At 39.1% G+C, this 21,641-nt stretch overlaps 2 long non-coding RNA genes across 3 annotated transcripts; both read left to right on the forward strand.

Annotated features, from left to right (window-relative positions):
- The first annotated feature begins 4,681 nt into the window (after positions 1-4,681).
- Positions 4,682-17,128, forward strand: LOC127105104 (uncharacterized). Of its 2 annotated transcripts, none has more exons than XR_007794902.1 (4): positions 4,682-4,828; positions 16,403-16,508; positions 16,608-16,694; positions 16,890-17,128. It is a non-coding gene; the product is annotated as an uncharacterized LOC127105104 (long non-coding RNA). The 2 variants fall into 2 exon arrangements; XR_007794901.1 differs by lacking the exon at positions 4,682-4,828 and adding an exon at positions 16,043-16,263.
- Positions 17,129-17,237: 109 nt separating this feature from the next.
- Positions 17,238-18,039, forward strand: LOC127105712 (uncharacterized). Its single transcript, XR_007795114.1, has 3 exons — positions 17,238-17,652; positions 17,770-17,821; positions 17,930-18,039. It is a non-coding gene; the product is annotated as an uncharacterized LOC127105712 (long non-coding RNA).
- The last annotated feature ends 3,602 nt before the right edge of the window (positions 18,040-21,641 follow it).

The following is a 21,641-nucleotide window of genomic DNA, read 5'->3' on the forward strand; positions in this document are numbered from 1 at the left end:
CGCGTGCCGACCATCTACACCAAAAAGTTAAAATAAATTAGTTATGGGTAATAAACTGTAAGGAAGGAAGTAAAGATATAGCAATTTAAACAACTTACTTTTTTGCATATGGAAAAGTGAAGGGGTTGTTATTGACCGGTGCTAGAGACGGTAGTCTTGACCATCCCCATGCTTGTAGCAAAACAGCACATCCAGAAAATGTAGAAGTATCTTTGTGGGAGTTTTTGCACAAAGAACTATAGAGATAGGCTAGACATGCGGATCCCCAACTATAACTACCTATTCTATCTATATGTCTAAGTAAAGGTAAGTACATAATATGCATGCTAGAACCACTACCTTCGGGAAATAAAAAGGATCCTAGTAACAACATAATGTAACACCTAGTTTTGATGATTCGAGCATCTTCGGTAGAATGCTCATCTAAATAAAAACTATTATAATATGACTTTAGGCGTGAAAGTAGTATACCTTGTCCCCTAGCATTATCATCTAACAAATCAGTGTTTAAAAGCTCCATGCAAATTGAATTTGGAAAGTTGGTCTTACCATTAACAGCTTTGCCTTCAATTCGTAGTCCTAAAAGCATGTAGACGTCTTCTAACGTCATGGTACACTCACCGGTTGGAAACCAAAATGTGTGTGTCTCTGGCCTCCATCTTTCGCATAAGGCTAGAATGAACTTGTTATCTATAGACCAAGACATAATTTTGCTAAGGTGACCAAAACCGGCGAGTTCAACATAAGGTTGAATCATCGGGTCCATTGGGACAAATTCGTGGACTCGAGTGCGAAACCTTGAGACATCCTATAATAGAAATAATGTAACACTTGACTAAGTCGGTATTTCAAAATAAAATGGGGTTGGTGGAGATGAAACATAAAAAAGAAGTATAAGAAAAAACTTACGTATGTCGCGATGTTTGCAACTGTTCCTCTGTGTGCTTCGCCCATTGTGAGTAAAGACATATTGTTGGGGAGTTGGTGTAGATGAAAATGGAAGATTTTGTTGAAGATGAAATTGTAAAAGAAGTAATGTAGATGAAGTAGTGAGAAATGTAGATGAGGTAGTGAGAATGTTGGTGTGGAAGAATTGTTGAAGGAGTGGATCAATTTATAGGCAAATGGAGGAGTGCATGGAAAATTGTGTTTGCATGGTGTCTCCACCTCATTTGGCGACCATGTTCAACATTAAGGAGGGGGCGCCATTCAAATTGGCGACCATGTACAACCCTTAAAGGTAGGCGCCAAACCAATTGGCGCCACCTTCTGCATGTCTGACACGTGGCATTGTTGTCTCCTGCATGCTGAACAAAACACTTATGGATGGCTTGCATGATTGACACATCATCTCTGACCATCTTAGGTGTCCGACACGTGTCTGTCTTGTCTCCTGTATGCTGATGACTACCTTCTTGATAGCTTGCCTGGCTGACACATCAACTCACACTGTCTTGCAGGATTGACACATCATCTCAGAGACGTGGCTCTCTAGTATCCTGCATGCTGAATACTCACTTCTGTCTTGCATGACAGACACATCAAGTCTTGACTAGCTAGCATGCTTAGGTGTCCGACACGTGTCTGTCTTGTCTCCTGTATGCTGATGACTACCTTCTTGATAGCTTGCCTGGCTGACACATCAACTCACACTGTCTTGCAGGATTGACACATCATCTCAGACACGTGGCTCTCTAGTATCCTGCATGCTGAATACTCACTTCTGTCTTGCATGACAGACACATCAAGTCTTGACTAGCTAGCATGCTTGACACATCAACTCACACTGTCTTGCATGACAGACACATCAACTCTTGACTAGCTAGCATGCTTGACACATCAGGTCACACTGTCTTGCATGACAGACACCTCATCTCTGAAATTACTTGCATGCTTGACACGGTATCTCAGACTAGCTTCAATGTGAGACACTGATACCATCTATTTAAGTGTCTTACTATCACATTCATCTGCACTTGCAAAATCCTTTTCATCTTCACTCACATTCATCTTCACTCACATTAATACTTATCATCTGCAAAATACTTAGCATCTTCACTCACATTCATCTGCACTTGCAAAATAGTTTTCATCTCCAAAATGTCATCTTCATCATTATACAATATCAACGTTCACTGCAACGGTGAAACTTTTGAGTCTGAGATTCATGGTTTTTGTTTTAAAAACACTGATACCATTAGAGTCACGATGAAGAGAAATGCAACCTTTTTGCATTTCAAAAAAAGAATACAATCCTTCATAGCATCAGGTAATGTGTCAAAGATGACATATCAGAATCCTATATTTTTTGAGAATGGTCAATGCAAGTTTTTCCCCCTAAAGATACGAGACGATGAAGATGTTGAAAGCATGTTTCTTAGTCATGAACATTCAGGCATGGATTGTATCGAGTTGTACATTACTCTACAGCCATGTGTCGCACCTCGAAAAAATGGGGATACGACCTCAAAGCGAAGCGCGATCGCACGCTCGCAATGATGGACTGAACAGAGTCGCCACCGAACTTTATTTATTCCTAAAAAGGAAAGGGGAAATATCGATAAAACCCAAGACAAAAGAAAGGATAAGATATGGTCATCGCAACCAATATCCGGGTTCGGGAGTCGATTACGCAAGGGGAAGGTATTAGCACCCCTCACGTCCGTTGTACTCAACGGGAACCATTAGGTCAGTTGTGTGCGTTAGTGTTACTTAAAATATTAGGCTTTTCGATTTATTAGGTGGGAAAGAAAGGATAGAAGAAAGGAGAAATGTTTTTGGATTTTTTAACGAAGGACTAAACCTAAGTTTTTTATTAGTGGGCCTGACAAGATTTAAAAATCTTGCTCCTACGTATCTCAAAAGAGAAGTCAAGGCTTACGTAGTTCTGGGTAGAAAAATGTTTGTTTGTTGGTCGATTTTAGCGAAAGCTATGTTGTATTAATCGACAAAAACATCGTTTTACCCAAAACAGATGAGGAGTGGACGCGTACCACACATCGAACGGATTTATAAATCTACATTCGGAAAAGCGTCATTATCTCTACTCAACAATCGTGGCCGAAACATTGTTTTGTATCACTTAAGACAATATATCTTCCATTTATGAAAAAGGTTTTTGATTAATCGCACGGCGACGAGAAAAGAGTTTGATTGGTTGGATGTATTTTGGGTGATGGCGAGAACTTGGATGAGCGAGATATACATCTCGAATCCTAGCCTCAGGAGTGCATGATATACATCATGTTCCATTTCCATCTTTATTAGAAATAAGTTAAGATAGGAATTAAGTATTTTTTGGAATTTGATTGAGAAAGGGTTTGAAGAAACCGCATCGACAATTTTAGGCGATGGCGAGAGTTAAGATTGGCGAGGCATACGTCTCGAATCTTAACCTCAGGAGTGCATGGTATACACCATGTTCCATTTCCACCTTTATTGAAAAGTGTTTAGATAGGGATTAGGTATTTTGAGTTTTGTTGTGAAAATGACTTGACCTAGATCAAGTATTGATGGATGTTGGAGAAAAAGATTGAGTGTTCGAGAGAACAAAGTGGATAATTTTGGATGATGGCGAAAGCTAGGATTGGCGAGATATACATCTCGAATCCTAGTCTCAGGAGTGCGTGGTATACACCACGTTCCACTTCCATCTTTATTGAAAAGGTCTTAATTATGAATTAATATTTTTTGAGTTTTTATTATGAAAATGGCTTGACGTTGAATCAAGCATTTGATGAAAGTTTGAAAAAGATGGGATGGAATAGGATGGAGAAATGAGTTGGTTCGTTTATTGAGAAAGTACTCGACGTTGGATCGAGTCATATTTTTGTATTTTTGAAATTTGTTGATTTTATTCTTGTGTTAGTAGCTAACTAAATAACCAAACAATAAAGAAATAAAATAGTACAAGATTATCACACATCGGGGGAGTGGGGTACATTTTGTCAAATGGGGATTAAAAATAATGAAATAATTAAATCGGGCCCAAACAACAAATAATGCAAAAGTATGAGTGTAAGTGCAAGAGAACCAGCTCATTGTAAGAAAGCCCAAGAGTAAGCTATGTGAGGTTGATGGCGATGCTTAAAAAAGCAATCGACTTACAAGGGTGTGAAAAAGGGCTCGATATTAAATCGAGAAAAGTATGATTTTTATAGTTAAAAAAAAATGGTTTCGAATGCATGATGCAATTAAAAGAAAGAAGCATGGACATAAAAAAATATTAAAAGAAACAAAATGCTAAAAGACAATAAAATAATAAAAAAATAAAAGCTAAAAGAAAATGAAATACTAAAAAAAGTGCTACGTACGTACAAGTATCGAACCCACTCCTCTTGAGACTGTGGAAACCACCCTCTCCACCAGGCCACTTATTAACTAACTTAAATATATAAACTAAGATAAACTAAAAAAAAGAAATAAAATAAAAAACTAAATAATAAAAAAGACTACCCTAATTAACCCTGCCATTAATAATCATTAATATACTATTAAAAAAAACTAAACATATTATATTCTTTATAGTCTTTTATATCTTAAAGATTTGTTTGGTTAAGACTAAAAAAAATAAAAAAAACAATAAAAAACAAAAGTAACAGCAATGCTTCATCGTCCTCCTCTCTCACTTCACTCGCTCTCTCAACGTACTCGCCTCTCTCAATCGTTCCAAATTTTAAAACAGATAAACACAAACCATTCATTCACCAACGAAATCATGCTTGAGTGCTTAAAGAAGTGAAAATATGGAAAGTCATGTACCGGAGGTGACGACGGAGATACTTGGGATGAAACTCTGCAAAATCTCCCTGAGGGATGCCGCCACCAGGTGCTCTTCTCTTCTCCGTTTCAATTTCTTTAGGATTTTATCTTTGTCCTCGTATTCCACTTTTTAGGGTTTTTCGGCCGTCCAATCTTTTCGTTCTTTTTTTCTCATCTCACTAATTCGCCTCCTTTTATCTATGCAGCTTAGGGTTTCGGTTTGATGCTCAATGGTCCAATGGAGAAAGTTTTCAGAAATGCTTTTGGATGCTCAGAAGCGAGTTATCCTGTTTGATGCCATCTTCCGGAAAGGTAATCTGAACCTACATACTTTCTTCCTCTGACTTGTCTTAATTCCATTTGGGGATATTTCTGAATTTTCTACAGCTTGGTAATTATTGTTTACTGCAGTGAAAATTTTGGGGTAGTTGATGAGTGGTGGGGTTGCATCTCACGACAGACACAGAAGAAGGTTGGCGGAGGAGGGTTTGTTTCAAGGTTAAGACAGTCGCAAAGTTTTTTTGATTTGCTGTAGGGTCCTGCTGTACTCTTCACTGTTTTATCATTAGATTGACCAATCCTTGAGTGACCATATGCACGACTATCATCCCCATCTGCTTTTTCTATGTTCAAATTGTGAAGAAAATTTCATCTGATGTTGCCCTTGCATCTGACCCGTTCCTTGCATTGCAGGTCGCCTGAACTGTTGCTGCTGTTGAACAAGAAGTCGATGTTGCTGCTGTAGTGTCAATTGCATCCGCTGGGCCTGGGGCAATGACTGTTGCTGCAGTTGAAGAATCTTTAGCCAACTTCATTCCTAACTCGCCGGCAACACCAAACACAGCTAGTGTCGATACTGCCGCATCAAAAGCATGGCTTTTGTCAACTGCAACAAAGGCAACAATGAATAAGTGGTCCCGTGTGAGCTTCTTTGCTTTTTGTAGTGAGGTGAAGGTCTCCTCCATTAAGAGCCATGTATTTTGCTAAAATTGTTCTTTGATATCTCTTATCCTCCGCTGATTTGTTCTTTGGCAGGTCACAGGTTGTTATTTTGGTGAAATTTGTTGGATAGCTGGAAGTTCGGTCTCACGAGCAAGGCGTTCTGCAGCATCCAATGCATTGCCGGTTTGAGTTTGTTTGAGTTTCGAATCTCTTGAACTTGGCTCTCATTCTAGTGTGGACCTCTCTCTTGTTGGAAGTGTGAGTGATGGATTACTCCGGCTATAACTATTGTAGTGTAAATATTGGCACAACAACTTTCTATCTCACAGTAAGGTGTACAAATCTAGAAGATTGACCAACGATGTAGAAGTCTCCAAGGTCTCCTTCGCAAACCTCTGCTGCTTAAAAACCGGAAATGCCTCCAGTATTACCGCATTCAATGGTCAAAATGCCAATTTAATGAGAACAACTCTTGTATCTGCTGTGGGGAACCAAACAATTATCGGCAGTTACGGTGAGTTTTTTTTGATGCCGTCATGTTCTTTCCATTTTGCTGTTGTGGCTTTGAAGTAACGAGAAGACGTGCTCTTGAATAACTCTTTTCCCATTTGCAGGAAATCAACCTGAGCAGTTTTCTGGGCGTGCCTCGTGTTTAATGGAAACAATAGCTGGAGCTCTGAGAGGTAAAGTTAAAGATCGCTTAAACTTATTTTGACTTCACTCTAGATCATCTAATCCACCAACAGTGCTAGTGACAATGTTGCAAACCTCATGCAATTGGGGAGATGCAGATACTGGGTGCAATGTGGAATAGAGGGACAGTTAAAGTAATTGAGACCAGTGGGTACTTGCATTATGATGCCAACAGCGTTTCAAAGTGAAGTTCAGCAAAACATGCAGGTTAAATTTCATTTGAGAAATTTATCAAACATGTTATCTGCATTACTTTTAACTCCCAACCTTGAATATAGCACAAACTGCTTTGATGGCAAGACCTTATGCAGGTCCCCTAGGAGAACCTCTTCTTCTGCCACTTTCAACTTTTCGTGCCTCCTCTTGCTTTCAAAGTGGAGATAGTTTTTGCACGACACGTTTGGTTGCAGACAGAGACGGTTACCTTTGCACTACAATTTGGATGAGAACCGTTATAGCAATCTCAAATTTTTGAGAGACCACCCGAAGAACTTGACGTATCCTTTGATGCAGGAAACTTTAAAACTGTTTTTATTTGTTGATTGGTGTGAGCAGGACAGGTTCCTCAATACGTTGCAGACTGCGATCTTTAGCCAAAGAGCCAAACTCATAGCTTCTTCAAAAATTCAATTTCGATTCCTCAATACGTATAATAGTTTGGCAGCCCACTTTCTTTCTTACTTCTTGTATTATTGTGGCATCTTGGATTATCCTTTTTAAGGAAATCCCTTGAACCTTGTTGTTTGGAGCGAAGCCACCGAACTTTACATTGCCGACATCGTTCTGATATTATGAGAGTTTTGAGCTAAAACTGTGAATGGTGCTACAGGATAGAGCATGCCATTGTTTAGGCTTGTTTGTTACTGCTATGCATGTTTTTCTGTCATGAAAGTTTTGCAGATGGTTTTAATGTAGGACTGGTTTTTGGTGCAGGAGCAGGTGATCTCGCGGAGCCGGTATCACTTCAGTTAAGGGAGTGCTGCAATATGGTTGAAAGTCTGACTTGCTTAACCGTACCAAACTCAATGTTATTCAAACCAAGATTATGAGGTCCCATGAAGGTTTGCGCCAATTGCCTCTTTTTAGATGGAGGAATCCCAAATGCATTCTGCTGTGGAGTTATAGTAATTCCTCCTTTAAATTTCAGCACTTCAAAAAACGGGATCTCCAAATAAAGATGAAGTGAGAGAAGTTCAGTGTCCATTCCCTTGGGACGTGTTTGGTTCACCCATTTGAGATTACACTGAGAATGGATTATTGTGTTATTATTGGATTTTGTTTTTTTCTTTTTTTTTTGAGTGAGTGTGTTGGAATTGTTGTAGGATATGGAAATGGATATGCAATGGTAATTAAATGTAATTGGACATGAAAACGTATGTATGAAAATGAAATTGGATATGTTTGGAAGCTAAATGTTATGAAGTGTATGTATGTATTATTTGATTTGAAATGCACCATGGATGGAAAATGGATTTTGGATTTTGAATTTTAATTATAAAAATGGATGTGTTAGGAATAATCCAGTATTAGTTTGAATGTCAATTTAATTACTAATAACAAATCAGCAAAAAAACCAAATTAAAAACCAATTAATCTATAATTCATTTAAAATTACTTGGATATCAACTCTAACATTCATTTGGAAATAAAAATCGATTAGAGTTTTAATCATTAGTAAAAATAAATAATTAAGATTAAATTGACAATTGGAATTAAACTTAATTTGAAATTAAAATCAAATTAAAAATAAAAAGAGTCAAGATATTAAAATCCATTTTATACTGATGAATGTATGCAAATGAACCTTAGGCCAAGTGCAAAAATAAAAGAAAAAATGGAAAAATTTCAGGATCAAAATCGGGGTATGACAGTTGCCCCTATTTAAGCGTCTTCAACTAGAGAATATGAAGCAGGACACTCTTCATATGATCATAGTGGGAGATGATTAAATACTAAGAAGACCCGGATTTTGATCCTGAATCCCCATGACATGATGTGATATGATATGATATGATATGCACGGATGCATGATTCTTTTTTTTTTTAATTTTCTTCCCTGCTAGGGATATGGTGGACCCTTGACAGGAGACGCTACTAGACAGACCAAACTGTGGGGAATGCTGATGGTCCACAGGAAGACAGACAAATGGTAAGGAACAACTTGCTGGGGAGACAGTCCTGCTGGAGAATCAGGCACACACTGGGGAGTAATCAAAATGAGGTTTGATTAATCGATACTTGGGATACAAGAGGTTTCGGTAGTAAGTTCACATACAACTTACTAACCCGAATCAAGGAAAAGATGCTACAACCAGTTCACACATGACCTGACAACGCTGGGGAATAATCATGGAGAAAAACTCTTCAGAACAGGTTCATGTATGACCTGACACCGGAATAAGGGTTCAACAACAGGTTCATACATGACCTGAATGGTATTGAACAAACAGAGAAAAAATCTTCAGAGCAGGTTCAAGTATGACCGGACCCCGGAATAAAAAGGTTCAACAACAGGTTCATACATGACCTGAATAGGATTGAACAAAGAATCTTCAGAGCAGGTTCAAGTATGACCTGACACCGGAATAAAAGGGTTCAACAACAGGTTCATACATGACCTGAATAGGATTGAACAAAGAATCTTCATAGCAGGTTCAAGTATGACCGGACCCCGGAATAAAAAGGTTCAACAACAGGTTCATACATGACCTGAATAGGATTGAACAAAGAATCTTCAGAGCAGGTTCAAGTATGACCGGACCCCGGAATAAAAAGGTTCAACAACAGGTTCATACATGACCTGAATAGGATTGAACAAAGAATTGGAAAAACTCTTCAGAGCAGGTTCAAGTATGACCGGACCCCGGAATAAAAAGGTTCAACAACAGGTTCATACATGACCTGAATAGGATTGAACAAAGAATCTGGAAAAACTCTTCAGAGCAGGTTCAAGTATGACCGGACCCCGGAATAAAAAGGTTCAACAACAGGTTCATACATGACCTGAATAGGATTGAACAAAGAATCTTCAGAGCAGGTTCAAGTATGACCGGACCCCGGAATAAAAAGGTTCAACAACAGGTTCATACATGACCTGAATGGTATTGAACAAAAAATTGGAAAAACTCTTCAGAGCAGGTTCAAGTATGACCTGACCCCGGAATAGCAACAATTGGACTTTGACCGTAAGCAATGGACTACAACCACCCTTTAACGGATTTTGCCAACAACAATTGGACTTGAAAATGACCGTGAAAACCGGATGGTGGTTTAGGGATGCCAAAGACAAACTGGAATTAGAGGTCAAAGGATCTAGGATCGACAACAAGACCTGGGTCAATGCAAAATGAGCACGAAGTACATTTCGGCTATGCATGATTTGAATTTCCTTTTATGCATGATATGTGAATGATCATGATTATGAGAATGCTGACACTGGGCAGACTAGGAGTTTGTAAAGGCTTTTTATGGAAGCTCATGATTCCTCAACACCGAGAACTCAACCAAATATTTTATGATAGATGTTGTCAAAGGAGCATTCTATCAAGCTTGATCGCCACAGCTTAGCCAACAGATCCTTTTGGAGGATTAATGAATCGTGCTAGCATAATTTTCGGGCACTCGTCTTAAACTCAATAGTTGTTGACGTATGACAGAATTTGTTTGAGCAGTTTGAAAGCACGAAGAAAGAGGTTCTGCCCCTTTGTGGCTCATCTTGCCCCAGTTTGTTGGGACTTTGGAGATGTTCACTTTGAAAGTGAGTTTGGAAACAACTTGCCATGAGGCTACCTCGAGATGGCTTGCCCCAGGTGTTTGAAACTTGCAATGGTCCCAACTTGACTAACCAAATGCTGGAATGGTAGACTCTTGATTGACTTTCCTTTGGATAGTTGGACTCATTGAGCTCTGAGGTGGCTTGCCCCAGTCTAAGTCTTGAAGCAAATTACTCTTGGCTAACTGAACCTTGGAGTGATTGGACTTACTGAGCTCCGAGGTGGCTTGCCCCAGTCTGATTCTTGAAGCAGATTACTTTTGGCTAGATGATCCTTAGGGTGACTAGCTCGAATTAACTGATGCTCAAAGTGATTTGCCCCTGACTAGACTTCTTTCACTCCATCAAGTTCCTCAACTGTGTATTGAATTTCTTTGATGCTGAGTGTTGACTCGCAAATAAGATTGTTCATTCAAAAATGGTAATTTTAATTCCATGCTTATGCAAAAATTTGAAATCAAAGTTTATTGATATGAATGGGTGGAATACAGTGAACGAGTCATTGATAAGAACACAATGGTGATCAAGTCATTCACAGTATGCAAGTTGGTGCCATCACATGATTAACAAAAATCGTTTGGAGTCAAGTTAACACAACCTTGTCATAATATGCTTTCAAAATAAACCATGTCTCAATTAGGTCTTTTAAGGGTTGTAACGTGGTCTGGTTCACGTTTTTTTTTTTGAAACAAAAGGATATAAGGCTCAAAAGTTATTTTTTACCCACCCCTTCTTCTTGATGATCTCCAGTTCCTATGTTCAGTTAATTCAAATACACGTATTCGACTTCCAAGAGGGTTCGAAGGTGTGATGAGGATTCAAGACGAATTTTCTTGAAATGGCAGTCACCATATTTTATATTTTTTGTTTTGTTGAGGATTTTGGTGACCTCTTTTGATTGATCTTCTTTATCCCTAATTTTGCCTGGACCGCTTCTCTGAAGCTTTTGGTCCATCGGGATGCCCCAACTTTTGCCTAAGTCATCTTGTGGTATTTGACCTAGTGGGCTTTTTTCTATTTTTTTTTAAAGGTGTTGACTGCCACATTATTGGTGGATAAGGACCAACCAACACTAATTTTAGCTTTTCTTAACTTCTTCGACACTTCAACGTGTGCGCGAAGGATAACATGTGGTTGAACCTAATTGGAGGGTGTCCATATGGATGACTTTTTTTTTGAAAGATCGAATGCACGATCAAACTATCTGAACATAACTACCCTGCCCCAGGTTAAGATTAAGGGTTTTAGATCCGAAATAAACACCAACTTCTAGGCTCAAAGTGGTTGTCTAGGGATTAACTCCTTATAACTTCAGTGTTTGGGGATTTGAAACAATGCCTTACATCATCGACAAGGTTTTACTCAAAAGCATACCACAACACGTTCAGGTGTTTCGTTTTCATCATCCTCCTTCCAATCTTTGTTAACACAACAGTTTGATAAACAAAAGTGAATGAGAGGAGTATTTTTGTTTTTTTTTTAACATAAATGAAAAACGAGTGAATACGAATGGATTAATTCAAAAGATGCATAAACATTTCATTAATCCTACCAATTCAAAGAAAACAACAATGCTTAAAAGCAATTAACAATCAACATGCGAGGAAACTACAAAAGAAATGCTGAGACAGCCAAATGCTTGCCAGCTTTAGGGAATTGACTTCTTCAAACTTGAAGGTTGGGATCAACCAGCTTTTTGACATGATGATCTTCAAATTCTTTTCTTTCAATCTCATCGTCGAACGCAACCCTCTTGGATCCACTACTCACTTCTCCTTTTCTTTCATTGGTATAGGTCGTGACATTGGAAATCCAAGGTGGTATCTCAATGCTCTTACCAGGAAACAATGATAGCTCACTAGCCACATCCCTGACATCTTCCTTGTGGTACAAAACCTTGAGGGGTCTCAAGGGTCCTTTCCCTTTCTCATTACCTGGCTCAGAAATCAAGGTATATGTACCTGAGCCTTCCTCCTTGAGTGTTAGTGACCTTATGTCAATCAATCCTTGCAACTTGAGCTTAAAACTCTAGCATTCCTCGATGGAGTGCCCCATTGTTCCAGTATGGTATTCGCACTTGATCTTCGGGTGATCTTCTTCAAAGACTAAACTCTTCTTGTTAATCAGTCCTAGTACCAAGGCTTTTAGCGCACAGCAAGAATCTAGGTTATGTCCCAATGCCCCTTTATGGAATTCACATGTTGCATTTGGATTGTACCATGGCAGGTCTGGTGACACAGGTGTAAGAGCTCGAGGGGTCACCAAAGCATTTTGGATCAGTTGCGGGTAGAGCTTGCTATATGGCACCGGAATCGAGTCATTGTGATCCTTGTTCCTCTTGTTCTGATTCTGATTTTTATTCTGAACCTGGCTTTGGTGACTTTGAGGAGGAATAGCCAGAGGATGTTGCTGATGACGTCTTGAGGGAGGTCCATATACTGGTAAATGAGGAGTTGCCACATAGAATTTCCCTTGACCTGGGGTGACACCAGATGGATGCGGGTTAGTAGCTCTCTTTGTTGCAGCAGTGTATATTGGGTGACCCTCTTTTCTCAACAAGACTTGCAGGGTTTCCAAGACCCATCTCATTTGGATCTTCAAAAGATTAAGTTCCTCATTCAGTGCTTCTTGGCTTTTCCTTAGCTCGTCCATCATCCCCTGAGACATGGTTCTTTGTTCTAAACGCGTGTTGAGAATCACTTTGCTTCACGGACAAAAGATGGATGAGTTTTTTTGGTATTTTGTCTGGAAAATGACATGCATTATGATGCGATGCAAATGCAATGGAATGAGAATGAATGCAATGCAAGCCATGCACATTTGTTTTTTTTCTTTTCATACACGGGTTCAAAAGTCTGAGGTACTGATGAATCTGATTGTTTTCCAAGAATAGGTTCTCACCAGGTATGATCTAGGGTTTTGTTACAAAGGATCCCCAAAGTCATTGATTCACAAGAATGTTTGACGCTTACGGGAAATACTTTCCGGTCGTCAACTCCATCAAGGGAATCTATTCTGGGTGAGGTTCTCGTACCGACCCTTACGAAGTATTCACCTCGGGAGTCCGTACTACGCAACCGTCGACTGGGTTCTAGACGGGGTACTCAGAGTCATGGATTCAAAAGACTGTTTGACGCTTACGGAAAATACTTTCCGGTCATCAACTCCATCTGGAGAATCTATTCTGAGCGAGGTTCTCGTATCGATCCTTACGAGGTATCCACCTCGGGAACTCATACTACGCAACCATCATTTCTAGTTGGCCAGAGTTCCAATGTTCTAAAAGGTTCTTAGAGTCATGGACCCCTTTGAAACATCGAAGCTTACGAGGTATACACCTCGGGCGACAATATTTGCAAAAGAATCTACTCTAAGTGAGGTTCTCGTACCGACTCTTACGAGGTATCCACCTCGGGAGTCCGTACTACTCAACCATCGTCCTATCTTATGTTTTTTTTTCACTCTAGACTCGGGTGTAGAGTCTTTCCCACATGGTTTGCAATCAAGATCCAAGTACCCAACACAGTGAAACTAATATACAACAAATATCAATATAACAATAAAGATATTAAAAAGCAATAAATAAAGGGAAAAGACACACAATTAAACAAACAAAAGCACACAGACGTCCTAACTAGGCTTGACTCACTTAGGGTTGTTCCTGTCCCCAGCAGAGTCGCCATCTGTCGCACCTCGAAAAAATGGGGATACGACCTCAAAGCGAAGCGCGATCGCACGCTCGCAATGATGGACTGAACAGAGTCGCCACCGAACTTTATTTATTCCTAAAAAGGAAAGGGGAAATATCGATAAAACCCAAGACAAAAGAAAGGATAAGATATGGTCATCGCAACCAATATCCGGGTTCGGGAGTCGATTACGCAAGGGGAAGGTATTAGCACCCCTCACGTCCGTTGTACTCAACGGGAACCATTAGGTCAGTTGTGTGCGTTAGTGTTACTTAAAATATTAGGCTTTTCGATTTATTAGGTGGGAAAGAAAGGATAGAAGAAAGGAGAAATGTTTTTGGATTTTTTAACGAAGGACTAAACCTAAGTTTTTTATTAGTGGGCCTGACAAGATTTAAAAATCTTGCTCCTACGTATCTCAAAAGAGAAGTCAAGGCTTACGTAGTTCTGGGTAGAAAAATGTTTGTTTGTTGGTCGATTTTAGCGAAAGCTATGTTGTATTAATCGACAAAAACATCGTTTTACCCAAAACAGATGAGGAGTGGACGCGTACCACACATCGAACGGATTTATAAATCTACATTCGGAAAAGCGTCATTATCTCTACTCAACAATCGTGGCCGAAACATTGTTTTGTATCACTTAAGACAATATATCTTCCATTTATGAAAAAGGTTTTTGATTAATCGCACGGCGACGAGAAAAGAGTTTGATTGGTTGGATGTATTTTGGGTGATGGCGAGAACTTGGATGAGCGAGATATACATCTCGAATCCTAGCCTCAGGAGTGCATGATATACATCATGTTCCATTTCCATCTTTATTAGAAATAAGTTAAGATAGGAATTAAGTATTTTTTGGAATTTGATTGAGAAAGGGTTTGAAGAAACCGCATCGACAATTTTAGGCGATGGCGAGAGTTAAGATTGGCGAGGCATACGTCTCGAATCTTAACCTCAGGAGTGCATGGTATACACCATGTTCCATTTCCACCTTTATTGAAAAGTGTTTAGATAGGGATTAGGTATTTTGAGTTTTGTTGTGAAAATGACTTGACCTAGATCAAGTATTGATGGATGTTGGAGAAAAAGATTGAGTGTTCGAGAGAACAAAGTGGATAATTTTGGATGATGGCGAAAGCTAGGATTGGCGAGATATACATCTCGAATCCTAGTCTCAGGAGTGCGTGGTATACACCACGTTCCACTTCCATCTTTATTGAAAAGGTCTTAATTATGAATTAATATTTTTTGAGTTTTTATTATGAAAATGGCTTGACGTTGAATCAAGCATTTGATGAAAGTTTGAAAAAGATGGGATGGAATAGGATGGAGAAATGAGTTGGTTCGTTTATTGAGAAAGTACTCGACGTTGGATCGAGTCATATTTTTGTATTTTTGAAATTTGTTGATTTTATTCTTGTGTTAGTAGCTAACTAAATAACCAAACAATAAAGAAATAAAATAGTACAAGATTATCACACATCGGGGGAGTGGGGTACATTTTGTCAAATGGGGATTAAAAATAATGAAATAATTAAATCGGGCCCAAACAACAAATAATGCAAAAGTATGAGTGTAAGTGCAAGAGAACCAGCTCATTGTAAGAAAGCCCAAGAGTAAGCTATGTGAGGTTGATGGCGATGCTTAAAAAAGCAATCGACTTACAAGGGTGTGAAAAAGGGCTCGATATTAAATCGAGAAAAGTATGATTTTTATAGTTAAAAAAAAATGGTTTCGAATGCATGATGCAATTAAAAGAAAGAAGCATGGACATAAAAAAATATTAAAAGAAACAAAATGCTAAAAGACAATAAAATAATAAAAAAATAAAAGCTAAAAGAAAATGAAATACTAAAAAAAGTGCTACGTACGTACAAGTATCGAACCCACTCCTCTTGAGACTATGGAAACCACCCTCTCCACCAGGCCACTTATTAACTAACTGATATTTTAATACTAACTTAAATATATAAACTAAGATAAACTAAAAAAAAGAAATAAAATAAAAAACTAAATAATAAAAAAGACTACCCTAATTAACCCTGCCATTAATAATCATTAATATACTATTAAAAAAAACTAAACATATTATATTCTTTATAGTCTTTTATATCTTAAAGATTTGTTTGGTTAAGACTAAAAAAAATAAAAAAAACAATAAAAAACAAAAGTAACAGCAATGCTTCATCGTCCTCCTCTCTCACTTCACTCGCTCTTTCAATGTACTCGCCTCTCTCAATCGTTCCAAATTTTAAAACAGATAAACACAAACCATTCATTCACCAACGAAATCATGCTTGAGTGCTTAAAGAAGTGAAAATATGGAAAGTCATGTACCGGAGGTGACGACGGAGATACTTGGGATGAAACTCTGCAAAATCTCCCTGAGGGATGCCGCCACCAGGTGCTCTTCTCTTCTCCGTTTCAATTTCTTTAGGATTTTATCTTTGTCCTCGTATTCCACTTTTTAGGGTTTTTCGGCCGTCCAATCTTTTCGTTCTTTTTTTCTCATCTCACTAATTCGCCTCCTTTTATCTATGCAGCTTAGGGTTTCGGTTTGATGCTCAATGGTCCAATGGAGAAAGTTTTCAGAAATGCTTTTGGATGCTCAGAAGCGAGTTATCCTGTTTGATGCCATCTTCCGGAAAGGTAATCTGAACCTACATACTTTCTTCCTCTGACTTGTCTTAATTCCATTTGGGGATATTTCTGAATTTTCTACAGCTTGGTAATTATTGTTTACTGCAGTGAAAATTTTGGGGTAGTTGATGAGTGGTGGGGTTGCATCTCACGACAGACACAGAAGAAGGTTGGCGGAGGAGGGTTTGTTTCAAGGTTAAGACAGTCGCAAAGTTTTTTTGATTTGCTGTAGGGTCCTGCTGTACTCTTCACTGTTTTATCATTAGATTGACCAATCCTTGAGTGACCATATGCACGACTATCATCCCCATCTGCTTTTTCTATGTTCAAATTGTGAAGAAAATTTCATCTGATGTTGCCCTTGCATCTGACCCGTTCCTTGCATTGCAGGTCGCCTGAACTGTTGCTGCTGTTGAACAAGAAGTCGATGTTGCTGCTGTAGTGTCAATTGCATCCGCTGGGCCTGGGGCAATGACTGTTGCTGCAGTTGAAGAATCTTTAGCCAACTTCATTCCCAACTCGCCGGCAACACCAAACACAGCTAGTGTCGATACTGCCGCATCAAAAGCATGGCTTTTGTCAACTGCAACAAAGGCAACAATGAATAAGTGGTCCCATGTGAGCTTCTTTGCTTTTTGTAGTGAGGTGAAGGTCTCCTCCATTAAGAGCCATGTATTTTGCTAAAATTGTTCTTTGATATCTCTTATCCTCCGCTGATTTGTTCTTTGGCAGGTCACAGGTTGTTATTTTGGTGAAATTTGTTGGATAGCTGGAAGTTCGGTCTCACGAGCAAGGCGTTCTGCAGCATCCAATGCATTGCCGGTTTGAGTTTGTTTGAGTTTCGAATCTCTTGAACTTGGCTCTCATTCTAGTGTGGACCTCTCTCTTGTTGGAAGTGTGAGTGATGGATTACTCCGGCTATAACTATTGTAGTGTAAATATTGGCACAACAACTTTCTATCTCACAGTAAGGTGTACAAATCTAGAAGATTGACCAACGATGTAGAAGTCTCCAAGGTCTCCTTCGCAAACCTCTGCTGCTTAAAAACCGGAAATGCCTCCAGTATTACCGCATTCAATGGTCAAAATGCCAATTTAATGAGAACAACTCTTGTATCTGCTGTGGGGAACCAAACAATTATCGGCAGTTACGGTGAGTTTTTTTTGATGCCGTCATGTTCTTTCCATTTTGCTGTTGTGGCTTTGAAGTAACGAGAAGACGTGCTCTTGAATAACTCTTTTCCCATTTGTCGGAAATCAACCTGAGCAGTTTTCTGGGCGTGCCTCGTGTTTAATGGAAACAATAGCTGGAGCTCTGAGAGGTAAAGTTAAAGATCGCTTAAACTTATTTTGACTTCACTCTAGATCATCTAATCCACCAACAGTGCTAGTGACAATGTTGCAAACCTCATGCAATTGGGGAGATGCAGATACTGGGTGCAATGTGGAAAAGAGGGACAGTTAAAGTAATTGAGACCAGTGGGTACTTGCATTATGATGCCAACAGCGTTTCAAAGTGAAGTTCAGCAAAACATGCAGGTTAAATTTCATTTGAGAAATTTATCAAACATGTTATCTGCATTACTTTTAACTCCCAACCTTGAATATAGCACAAACTGCTTTGATGGCAAGACCTTATGCAGGTCCCCTAGGAGAACCTCTTCTTCTGCCACTTTCAACTTTTCGTGCCTCCTCTTGCTTTCAAAGTGGAGATAGTTTTTGCACGACACGTTTGGTTGCAGACAGAGACGGTTACATTTGCACTACAATTTGGATGAGAACCGTTATAGCAATCTCAAATTTTTGAGAGACCACCCGAAGAACTTGACGTATCCTTTGATGCAGGAAACTTTAAAACTGTTTTTATTTGTTGATTGGTGTGAGCAGGACAGGTTCCTCAATACGTTGCAGACTGCGATCTTTAGCCAAAGAGCCAAACTCATAGCTTCTTCAAAAATTCAATTTCGATTCCTCAATACGTATAATAGTTTGGCAGCCCACTTTCTTTCTTACTTCTTGTATTATTGTGGCATCTTGGATTATCCTTTTTAAGGAAATCCCTTGAACCTTGTTGTTTGGAGCGAAGCCACCGAACTTTACATTGCCGACATCGTTCTGATATTATGAGAGTTTTGAGCTAAAACTGTGAATGGTGCTACAGGATAGAGCATGCCATTGTTTAGGCTTGTTTGTTACTGCTATGCATGTTTTTCTGTCATGAAAGTTTTGCAGATGGTTTTAATGTAGGACTGGTTTTTGGTGCAGGAGCAGGTGATCTCGCGGAGCCGGTATCACTTCCGTTAAGGGAGTGCTGCAATATGGTTGAAAGTCTGACTTGCTTAACCCTACCAAACTCAATGTTATTCAAACCAAGATTATGAGGTCCCATGAAGGTTTGCGCCAATTGCCTCTTTTTAGATGGAGGAATCCCAAATGCATTCTGCTGTGGAGTTATAGTAATTCCTCCTTTAAATTTCAGCACTTCAAAAAACGGGATCTCCAAATAAAGATGAAGTGAGAGAAGTTCAGTTTCCATTCCCTTGGGACGTGTTTGGTTCACCCATTTGAGATTACACTGAGAATGGATTAGTGTTATTATTGGATTTTGTTTTTTTTTTTTTTTTTTGAGTGAGTGTGTTGGAATTGTTGTAGGATATGGAAATGGATATGCAATGGTAATTAAATGTAATTGGACATGAAAACGTATGTATGAAAATGAAATTGGATATGTTTGGAAGCTAAATGTTATGAAGTGTATGTATGTATTATTTGATTTGAAATGCACCATGGATGGAAAATGGATTTTGGATTTTGAATTTTAATTATAAAAATGGATGTGTTAGGAATAATCCAGTATTAGTTTGAATGTCAATTTAATTACTAATAACAAATCAGCAAAAAAACCAAATTAAAAACCAAATAATCTATAATTCATTTAAAATTACTTGGATATCAACTCTAACATTCATTTGGAAATAAAAATCGATTAGAGTTTTAATCATTAGTAAAAATAAATAATTAAGATTAAATTGACAATTGGAATTAAACTTAATTTGAAATTAAAATCAAATTAAAAATAAAAAGAGTCAAGATATTAAAATCCATTTTATACTGATGAATGTATGCAAATGAACCTTAGGCCAAGTGCAAAAATAAAAGAAAAAATGGAAAAATTTCAGGATCAAAATCGGGGTATGACACCATGTATACCGTCTCAACAGTCTCAACTAACAGATCAGGATCCAGCTGGTGGAGATGCTGCAGATGATGCACAATGGTCAGATGAACTCAACCCACAAGCAGAAGTAGAGGTCGACGTTATTGATGAAGAAGAAGAGGAGACTGAGATACAGGTTGATCACATCCTGAATAACGACGATGAAGATGAGGCTCAACCACCACCAATACCTCTTACTCATGCCTATATTCCTCCTCAACATATGACAAATATGGCTCTTAATGACGATGAAATGTCCGACAGTGTCTTCTATAATCCGTATCCGAGACCAGTAGGCGAATTAAAGGTGGGAGACATGTTTCGTACCAAAGAGGAATGTGTCTTGGCAATCAAAAAATACCACATGAACAACTTTGCTGACTTTACGGTGAAACGCACTGATTCTAGAAGGTATGTTATCGAATGTCGTAACATGCTTTGTAAGTTTCGTTTGGCTGCATCTTACAAGAAGAAAAATGACTCTTGGGAGATCGCTTCAATAGACCCACCACACAGTTGAGTCGCAACAACCGTTGAACAAGATCACCGTAAACTGAGCACAACTTTGATATGTCGAGACATTCTGCCATTGGTAAATAAAGACCCATCAGTGAAGGTGAGTATAATTATATCCCATATCCGAACAACATATAATTATACTCCATCTTACAAGAAAGCATGGATTGCGAGGACAAAGGCTGTTGAGCAGGTTTTCGAAAACTGGGAGGACTCATTCAAGGAATTACCACAGTTTTTATGGGCACTAAAAACTTATGTCCCAGGAACTGTGGCAATTCTGGAGACAGTGCCAGCAATGATGCCAGACGGAACCTGTGCTACAGGTAATAGAATATTTCACCGTCTCTTTTGGGCATTTGACCCGTGCATCAGAGGTTTCGCTTTCTGCAAACCTCTCCTACAAATTGATGGCACTTGGTTATACGGAAAATACAAGGGTACGTTGCTCATGCCAGTTGCACAAGACGGTAACAACAACGTATTTCCCATTGCCTTTGCTCTTGTTGAAGGTGAAACGGCTGGTGGATGGGGTTTCTTTCTTCGACATCTCAGAACGCATGTCGCTCCACAAGCCAATCTATGTTTGATTTCTAATAGACATGCTGCCATCGAAAGTGCCTACAACAACCATGACAACGGATGGCATGATCCTCCTTCTACACATGTCTACTGTATCAGACACATTGCACAAAACTTCATGCGTGCTATAAAAGATAAGAATCTTCGCAAGAAGGTGGTGAATGCTGGGTATGCTTTAACTCAACCGTCTTTTCAATATTATCGTGATGAGATTCGTCTGTCTAATGAAGACGCGGGGAGATGGATAAATAACATCCCAGTAGAGCAGTGGACAAGAGCATTTGACGGTGGTCGTCGATGGGGCCACATGACAACAAACATTGTGGAATGCATGAACGGGGTTTTCAAAGGAATTCGAAACCTGCCGATAACCGCCTTGGTAAGATCAACCTATTATAGGTTGGCTTCTATGTTCGCAACCAGAGGTGAAAGATGGAGTGCAGTGTTAATGTCTGGACAAGTATTCAGTGAGTGTTGCATGAAGGTCATGAAAGAGGAGAGCATCAAAGCTACGACACACGCTGTAACAGTGTTTGACCGTCAAAGACAAAATTTCAGCGTCCAGGAAACAATGGGCAACAGCGACGGGAGACCAAACTTAGCCTACGCGGTTAAACTACACAAAGGTTGGTGCATTTGTGGAAAATTTCAGGCCTTCCGCATACCTTGCTCCCATGTCATTGCAGCATGCGCTTATACTCGTCAAGACGCTTACACCCATTTATCTGATGTGTACAAGGCAAACACCATCATGAATGTATATAGTCAAAGCTTTTCAGTACTACCAATGGAGGATTACTGGCCTCCATATGAAGGAGATATTGTTT

Source organism: Lathyrus oleraceus, chromosome 7 (genome assembly GCF_024323335.1).
Source record: "Lathyrus oleraceus cultivar Zhongwan6 chromosome 7, CAAS_Psat_ZW6_1.0, whole genome shotgun sequence".
NCBI lineage: Eukaryota > Viridiplantae > Streptophyta > Magnoliopsida > Fabales > Fabaceae > Lathyrus > Lathyrus oleraceus.